The 9,550-nt window shown below is 44.7% G+C and overlaps 1 pseudogene; it reads right to left on the bottom strand.

Annotated features, from left to right (window-relative positions):
- Positions 1–642: 642 nt before the first annotated feature.
- LOC102440343 lies at positions 643–2,280 on the bottom strand (annotated as a pseudogene).
- Between the last annotated feature and the right edge of the window lie 7,270 nt (positions 2,281–9,550).

Here is a 9,550-nt window from a genome sequence, read left to right as displayed (position 1 = left end):
ACTCCCTTTTTCTTTTTTTTTCTTTTTTCAGGTGTGTTTGTGGATTTAATGGGAAGGGCAGAGGTGGGGCATCCCACCTGCTGCTTCTGCTTTTCTAGTAGCAAGAGGGGCACCTATGGGGGTGGGCCATGGAGTGCAGAGTTGGCCTGGCGGGGCACAGGGACGGTCAGGGGGCCCAAAACACGGGCGACTGCTGGGCAGCATGGAGTCCCCTCCAGCGGGTGATGAGGAATGTACAGTGGCCCTGAGGCTGGTATGGCCACGCTGGCGCCCTTCCCCGGGCTCTGAGGAGCCTGCCCACAGCCAGCGGAGGGGTCGGCCGGCCACTGGCCCAGTGAGGCCCACCCACTGATCCTCCCCCTCGTCCCTGACTCCTGTCCTAGGAGGAGCCTGGGACAAACGGAAGGGCCATTCTTCTTCCTTCCGTTCGGGCTCAGTCCCGTAGACAGAGGCTGGCTCAGGTGGGGCCAGTGGTGGCCAGGGATGGTCACAGCGCGAGTGTCTGTGGTTGAGGAATGTAGCTGGGCCCGAGGCCAGGAGTGGGAAGCTGAGGCCTATGGTCCCGAAGTCCTCCGATGTGGGGTCAGGCGGTGGAGGGTGGGAAGGGCAGAAACCAACAGGGGGTGGGGAGGGGCCCAGGGCTCAGAGCTTGTGGGGTGTCACCCATTTGTAAGTGCCCCCATACTGGAAGCCCACTCTCTTCATCAGCTCATCTGCTTCCGCTGGACCTCGGCTGCCGTAAACGTAGGGGATGGGCTGCGGCTTCTCGCGCTCGATCTGGTGCAGCAGCGGCGTGAAGACCCGCCAGGCCTGCCGGAGCTCGTCGCTGCGCACAAAGTGCATCTGGTTCCCACAGAACACGTCCAGGATGAGGCGCTCATAGGCATCGGGGAGCTTCACGTTCTTGTATCTGTTGCCGTAGGTGAGGTCCAGCTCGGACTCCTCGGGGTTGAAGAACATGCCGGGCTTCTTGGTCATCATCTTGGCGTACACGGCCTCGTTGGGCTGCACACGGATCACCAGCTCGTTGCGCTTGCACTGGTGCTGGAAGATGTCGCCGGCCACGTCGCGGAACTGCAGGCGCACCTCGGCCTTGCGCTCGTTCAGGGCTTTGCCGCAGCGCAGGATGAAGGGCACCCCATCCCACCTCTCGTTTTCCACATAGAGGACAACAGCTGCGAAGGTGGCAGTGGTGGATCCCCGGGGCACCGTGGGGTCGTCCAGGTACCCTTTGGTGGCCTCGCCCTCCCCCTTGGGATTGCCCACGTACTGGCCCAACACCACATTTTTCAACTGCGCCTCTGAGATGCATTTCAACACCTTGACCTTCTCATTGCGGACGTCGTCCGAGTCCGTGGAGGCTGGCTTCTCCATGGCCACCAGACACAGCATCTGCAGGAGGTGGTTCTGCATCACGTCCCGGATGATCCCAAATTCATCGAAGTAGCCCCCGCGGCCCTCAATACCAAAGGGCTCCTTGAAGGTGAGGATGACGCAGGCGACATTGTCCCGGTTCCAGATGGGGCCAAAGATCCTGTTGGCAAACCTCAGCACCATCAGGTTCTGGACCATCTCCTTGCCCAGGTAGTGGTCGATGCGGTAGATCTGGTCCTCACAGAACAGGGAGGAGATGTGGTTGGACAGGCGGTCGGAGCTCTGCAGGTCCTTCCCGAAGGGCTTCTCTACAATGATGCGGTTCCAGCCCGTCTGGCTCATGCAGGTCTCTCGGATGTTCTTGGTGACGGCCTCGTAGACAGTGGGGGGCAAGGCCAGGTAGAAGAGGCGGTTGGCCTGGGACCCCTGGCAGAGGGCGTTTATGTGGTCATTGAGGTGCTCATAGGAGGCCGCTTGATCGTACTGGCCCAGACACGTAGGAGTTGCGGGCAAAGAACTCCTCCAGCTTGGCCTCCTCCTCGGGGGTGGCTTTGAAGAAGGGCTCGCTCTGCTGACGAATGTCAGCCACGGTGAGGCGAGAGCGGGCATAGCCCACGACGAAGGTGTTGTCAGGCAGGAGGCCGTCCCGGAGCAGCCACCAGATGGTGGGGTAGATCTTCTTCTTGGCCAGGTCACCCGATGCCCCCATGATGATGAGGATATGTGTTTCGGATTGATGGAAGTCATCACCCCGGTACAGCTCTTCCCGCAGGATCCCGCACACCTGGGTCCGGCTCAGGTCCACCTGCTCTGCCATGATGCTCTCTGCGCCGGTTCTTGAGCCGCAGTCAGGCTGCTGTTCCCGCCGCCGCTGTTCCGCGTACCTGATGCCTAGCAGGTGCGCCGCGCCGTTCGCTCACTCATCCAGCACAGGCTTGGCCCGGCCCGGCCCCTGCAACCGGCTTTCTCCTCCGACCCCGGTCGCCCTGCGCCCTCGCGGAGGGCTCCACATCCGCCAGCCGCGTGGCCACGCCTCCTGGACCCCCGTTTACGGATGGCCACGCCTCCTGGACCTCGGTTTACGGATGGCCCCGCCTCCTGGACCCCCGTTTACGGATGGCCCCGCCTCCTGGACCCCCGTTTACGGATGGCCCCGCCTCCTGGTCCAGACAGGTCGCGGGCTGGGGTCCAACCAGCCCTATTAAATCGCCTCGTCGTGGCTCCTCCCCTTGCAGGGGCGGGGCGGCCGAGCGACCGGGCTGGATGCCGCCGCTGGAGAGACTGGGGGAGAGTGGGCTTGACGCCGCCGGGAACGCAGCGGGTGGTACACGTCACTAGGGAACGTACTGCGGGCCGGCTGAGGCTGGCGGGCTCGGGATTTCTTCTCCCTTTTTCTATTTAAGATATAAAATCCATTTTTTCTTTTTGTAAACATAAAGCAGTTGTCTCCTTTCTCTTGTGAAAATATATTTTATAAGTATTTTAAGTTGTTTGGGGGAATATTGATACCTCCAGATATTTTTTTCTCAGTAAGAAAATGTTAGGACCCATGGACTGCTCCTGAAGTGGCTGAAATCTACAAGGTAGGAGTTTAGGTAACCTGCAGTACAGTTTTGTTTTGTTCTTCACTTGACACAGCTAGTTCTATACAATTGTCTAAAGCAGTGGTTCTCAACCTTCCTAATGCCGCGACCCTTTAATACAGTTCCTCATGTTGTGGTGACCCCCAATGTCATTGTTACAAATTGAACATAATTAAAGCATAGTGATTAATCACAAAAACAATACGTAATTATATATGTGTTTTCCGATGGTCTTAGGCGACCCCTGTGAAAGGGTCGTTCGACCGCCAAAGGGGTCGCGACCCACATGTTGAGAACCGCTGGTCTAAAGCCACCTCCTTTCTCCGCAGGCAGGACAAAGCCGGGGAAACTTGGGCTGATCCATCAGGCAGCACATCCCCTGGTGCTTTTGTTTCTCTGCTTGCACCTCAGAGGTGTTGGTCTGGGAAAGGCAGTGGCCACATCGTCGCGGGCTGTGCTGAAACAGACGCCTCACCACCGCTGAGCTTATTGACCTTGACTTCTCTCCCCCTCTCCTCTCGGGAGGGCTTGATGGGTATCCATTTGCTGGGAGTAGAGTAAAAAAGGAGAAGCGTACTTGTTTGAGAGGTTAATTTTGAGAGTCACTTGCTCCTATGTCAGTAACATTAGAGATTCCGCCAAAGAGCTCATTCTTTCTCACCACACCCATTGCACTCTGCCTCTACGTGGAAGCCTTCTGTGTCCAACAACTTCATTCGCCCTGAAGGAGGCAGACCGCTGGCTTTGACGGGGTTGCACAAGGTCCAGACAACATTCTTGCCATTTTGCTGGGGGAGCCGCAGGGTCAAGGTAACCTTTGCTGAACGTGGGCAAGGTACATGTTTGACGTTCCATGTGATTTGTAGGAAACAGCCGAGAGGCAGTTCTCCCCACCCTGTCCCCAAGCCCTCCACTGAACCCCTGGAAGCTAAGGTTCTCTGGTTCCTTTTCTACTGATGCTGGTAGTGGCCCTTGAAGATCGTTAAAGCAGATACTTTCAGAGTAGTCCATCTGAGTGGTTTTGATGTGCAGGTCTCTCAGTTTTATTAGCTTTGGAAAAAGGAGCCTTCCCCATGAAGTCTTAGCCTATTGGCATTTCCACATTGGGATCTGAAGCAAAGCTTCAGCTACTAGTCAAGTTTCCTTGCCTGTTTTGCCTTCGTTGATGATGTGGAATAATGATTAAATGAGTGAAAGAAATGATAAGTTGTTATATAACCACTCTATGCAATAACAAAACATTTTATAATGGAGTTAAATTTTATTTACTAAGAGAACAGCATTTCATATGAAATTTGTATATTATTTTAATAGTGTAGCTAAAGAGTAAGGTTTGCTGGATTAAGTAATTCAAGAAAAATGCCTGGCTGGTATGGCTCAGTGGTTGAGTGTCAACCCAGAAACCAAGAGGTCGCTGATTCGATTCCTGGTCATGGCACATGCCCGGGGTTGTGGGCTCAATCCCCAGTAGGGGGTGTTCAAGAGGCAGCTCATAGATGATGTTCCACTTTCTTATTGAACTTTTACTCAATACCACCTAAAGGAATATTTTATTAAAGTATTAGGGTAATTGCTAACAACAAATTAGTGCATGAACACAATAAAATATTAGTTACCTGCAAAATACAAAAGCACTTAAGTTTATATAACATAAATAAATGTTAATAACATTTTAAAAATATATTTTTATTGATTTCCAAGAGGATGGGAGAGGAAGAGAGAGATAGAAACATCAATGAGGAGAATCCTGCACGCCCCTCATTGGGGATCGAGCTAGCAACCAGGGCATGTGCCCTTGACTGGAATTGAACCTGGGACCCTTCAATCCACAGGCCGATGCTCTATCCACTGAGCCAAACAGGGCTTAATAACATTTTTTAAAATATGTTTTTTATTGATTTTTTAGAGAAAGGAAGGGAGAGGGAGAAAGAGCGAAATATGGATGAGAGAGAAACATTAATAGGCTGCTTCCTGCATGCCCCCCACTGAGGGTGGAGCCCACAACCTGGGCAAGTGCCCTGACCAGAAATTGAACCACTGACCTCATGGTGCATGGGACAACACTCAACCAACTGAGCCACACTGACCAGGGCAATCTTAAAAACATTTAAAAAACCAAGCTTCTTTTTATTAGAGAAAGGAAGAAATTATTGGTAATAGAACAAATAAAATCTGGCATTAGGTGATTATTTTCACCTGGTAAAGATGTGTATTATTAATTTCAAAGTTGAATTACAATTTTATTTTTACTTTTTAAAGATTTTTTCTTTTTTTTTCCCTTCATGGTTTTTTTCATCACAATTTATCTCCCATATATACCTTCTTCCACCTCCACTCACCCAAGATTTTTTATTTATTGATTTGAGAGAGGGGGGATGGGAAACATTGATTTGTTGTTCTACCTATTTATGCATTCATTGGTTGATTCTTCTTTGTGCCCTGACCAGGGATCGAACCCACAACCTAGATGTAGTGGGACAACACTCTAACCAACAGAGCTATCCAGCCAGGGCCTTAATTAAAATTTTTGAAAAGGCCTTCAAAATTTTTTCTTAATGAAGAAATGACTGGCTGCAAAGACTTGTTTGAATAGAATATATAATCTCAACCCACTTCAGTCACAGTATCCTTTGAAATCCTGATTAAAGCTTTGGGTTCCCTCCAAAAAGAAAAATAAAGCCTATATATAAACACATAATTTTGTTTATACAATGTGTAATTGATAATTTATACATCTGTTGAAAGACTTTCTTAATAAGCAAGGAAGGAGTCATTTTCCATATGATGTACTAGTAAGTATGGGTTCTTGTAATCTGATGGTAACAAACTGACATTAAAATCTATTTTTCATTTAAATATTCTGGAAGGATATACACCAAAATATTTCCAGTGGATGGTGGGATTTTAGATGATTTTTAATTTTTTTCTACTGTCATATCTGTTTTCAAGATACTTCCAGATTTTTTTGTTTATATTTTGTTTTTAATTTATTTGTTTAGGTTAGGTTTTTTTCCTTATATTTTGACAGTTAACATTTAAAATATAAAATTTTCATAAGAGGAAAGCTATTTGAATTTGGGATAAAGACTGATGTGTGATTATAAACGATGTTAAGAAAATATTACCCAGAAGTAAGGAACTTTTAAATTTTGGGCTTTTTATTATAGATATTTATAAATAAATAAATATATATATACTAGAGGCCTGCTGCACGAAGAGATTTGTGCAATAGGCTTTCCCTTCCCCTGGCTGCCGGCACCAGTTTTCCTCCGGCACCCGAGACCCAGGCCTTCGCTCTGGCCGGAGCCACCTTCTGTCTTCGCTGCTCCAGCCGGAGCCACTTTCAGTCTTCGCTCCACTGCTTCACGCCTATGTATGCAAATTAACTGCCATCTTTGTTGGGTTAATTTGCATACTCTCCTGATTGGCTGGTTAGCATAGCGAAGGTACAGTCAATTTACATGTTTGTCTACTATTAGGTATATATATATATTATAATGAATCTTATATACCCATCACAGCCTCTGCAGTTGTCAGCTCTTGGTCAACTTATTCAATATATACTTCTACCCACTTTTATTTCTTCTATTATTTTTTTGTGATTAAAAAAATAACATTACATTTACCATCTTAACCATTAAAAATTTATTATTATTATTTTTTTTAGAGAGAGAGGGGAAGGGAGAGAAACATTGATTTGTTGTTTCACTTATTTACACATTCATTGGTTGTTTCTTGTATGTGCCCTAACTGAACCCACTACCTTATCATAGAGGGATGGTGGTCTAACCAACTGAGATACCCAGCCAGGGCCCATCTTAACCATTTTTAAGTGTAAAGTTCAGTAGTGTTAAGTGTATTCACATTGTTACAACAGATCTCTAGAGCATTTTCATCTTGCAAAACTGAAACCCTATACCCATGAGGCACTAATTTCCCCTTATCTCCTATTCCCAGCCTGGGAACCACCTTTCTACTTTCTGTTTCTATAATTTTGACTTCTTTGGATACTTCATATAACCATACAGGTTTGTTGTTTTGTGACTGATTCATTTCACTTAGTCCTCAAGGTTCATCTACATGGTAGCATGTGACAATGTCCTTCTTTCTTAAGGCGTCACAGCACTCCACTGTGTATATAAGCCACATTTCTTTATCTATTCATCTGACAATGGACATTTGGATTGCCTTCACCTCTTTCTTCTATTATTTTAATGCAAATTCTACATATCATATTGGAAACATCATTATTTAATATTAATCCAATCTAAGTTAGGCCATTCATACTAAGTCAAACACCTAATACAATATTATATACATCTGGGTAATCATTTTGTTATGTGATATATAATTGGGCAGAGGGCATAATCAAATAAGAAAAAGAGCTTATCAGTGGGTAAAATGTTCAATTTTTTAATCTAGGGATTTGTTGCACTGTTATTGCAGCTCACCAATTCATCTTTCCAGAGTTAAGAGGAAACAAATTCACTATTTCAGCACTAAAACGGGGTAATGTATAATGATTGCTTTAATGTGATAACTTCATATTTTCACCAGCATCAGTGTTTGCTCTAAGACTACAAACAACTCAGTTGGTAAACATACTTTCAAGAAAAAAATTCTTATATTAGAAAATTACTTGTGATCAGTTGCATCTTACTACAAAATCAGTGGGGTAGGTGGCAAAATTTAAATAAGATCTATTGATTATAGAATTATAACAATGTTAATTACCTAGCTTTAATATTTGTACTATGGTTTATATAAGATATCAACACTTAGAGAAGCTGGTTGAAGATTATACTTGAAGATTATATTTTGCCATCATTGTGTAAATCTGAAATTATTTCTAAATGAAAAAGGTTTTGAGTTCTAGTTTCTCTATATAGAGTTGGCATCTTCTGAGTAAAACTTAGATTTGCCCTTTTAAAATCCCAAACTTGATGGACTAGAGATTGAGAAATTCATGTACTATAGAAAGAAAAATAAAAGGGCAATTATCTTGGTTATCCTCCATCTGGACCAGCAGCAGGACATGCTGGGAGCTTCCTGCCCAGAGATCCAACTACCTTTCTCATGTGTAAAGGATGGCCAGGTGCCAACAACCAAGCAAAGATAGCCACCAAGTTCTTAATCTTTGACTTTTTTCCATATGAACAGAATTTTTATCTGCAAAATGACAGACTAAATATGAAAACTGAAGCCATGTAGAAGATAGAAAAAAGGGGGATTAGTGTCTTTTTAATTTATTATTATTAGCATAAAGGAAAATATGCAAATTAAATGAACTATCTTAGCTTTCTTAATAACTGGACATAATTACTTTTTCATTATTTTCTTGCTTTCTTCCTGTGTGCCCACTTGATTTAATCAAAAAAGCTCTCCCTGTGTTCAATAAATTTGAGCTAATGCCTGGCCTTCTATTGTGCAATTAATATCATCTTTGAGCCTCATATGAAAAACTATGAGTAGCTATTAATTTCACAGTAGTCTTTCGCCAGTAAGCAAGCACAAGTCTTATCTTAAAGATAAAACTTTAGGCACCAGAGCCAGCTATGAAAGAAAACTCTGAGGTTAGTTGATACGATACAAGGCATATAATTGACCTGAGAAAAATTCAAAGGAGCAACCATTTTACTTAAATGGTGCCAAAGACCCAGTTTTACTAAACCAGATACTTTCTATCATGTAGACACTACTTCAATGTTGAGTTACTTTTCTAACTTTCTAGTTATGGCAATGTGTTGAAGACAAGACCAGCTTCATAGACATGTGAACTGTACACCTGCACAGGGCCCTCTGCTCAGAAGGACGCCATAACTGGCTTCATGCTCTCCTATCATTATGTTGAAATTCTTAATAATTTTGGAACGAGTGATCCTGCATTTTTATTTTGCCCAGGGTCCTGCACTCTGGATTGGACCTTGACTGAACCACCTCCAGTACCAATCATAAGACTTCCTGGACATCATGACATGAAACGCCTAATCCCCAGCCTCAGCCCCTGTTCCTTTAAGCTGGAAGATAAGACTGTAACCTCAAGGTTGTTTATCATTTATCCAAAACAGCAATTTTCAACCTTTTTCATCTCATGGCACACATAAACTAATTACTAAAATTCTGCAGTACACCAAAGAACATATGTATATTTTTTGCTGATCTCACCCCCCGCCCAAAAAAGGGGTATAATTTTGATTCATTCACACTAGCCAGCTATTTTTGTGTTGGCTGTTTTCATTTTTTTATTTGACAGTCTAAGGGAAAAGAGGTAAGTGCCCCTGTCTAAAATGCATGTGGGAGGCAGTCAATTGATGTGTCTCTCTCACATGTAATGTTTCTCTCCTCCCTCCCTCCCACTCTCTCTAAAAATCAACGGAAAAAATATCCTTGGGTGAGGATTAACCAAAAAAGAAAAAGAGGTATTTTACAAAGCTATTGAGAATTGTGGGAAACTTTAGCCAAAATTTCAAAGAAAACTAAGCCAGTAGGGGGGAAATGACGCAATTGTTATGTCTAGTGCACAATAAATATGCTATAATTATAATGCATTATCTGGCTCAGCTATAGGCAAAATTTACATAACAATAATAATA

This window comes from Myotis lucifugus, unplaced genomic scaffold (genome assembly GCF_000147115.1).
Source record: "Myotis lucifugus unplaced genomic scaffold, Myoluc2.0 scaffold_12, whole genome shotgun sequence".
Lineage (NCBI taxonomy): Eukaryota > Metazoa > Chordata > Mammalia > Chiroptera > Vespertilionidae > Myotis > Myotis lucifugus.
Note: the sequence above shows the minus strand (reverse complement) of the source record. Positions and strands in the feature narration are given on the sequence as shown.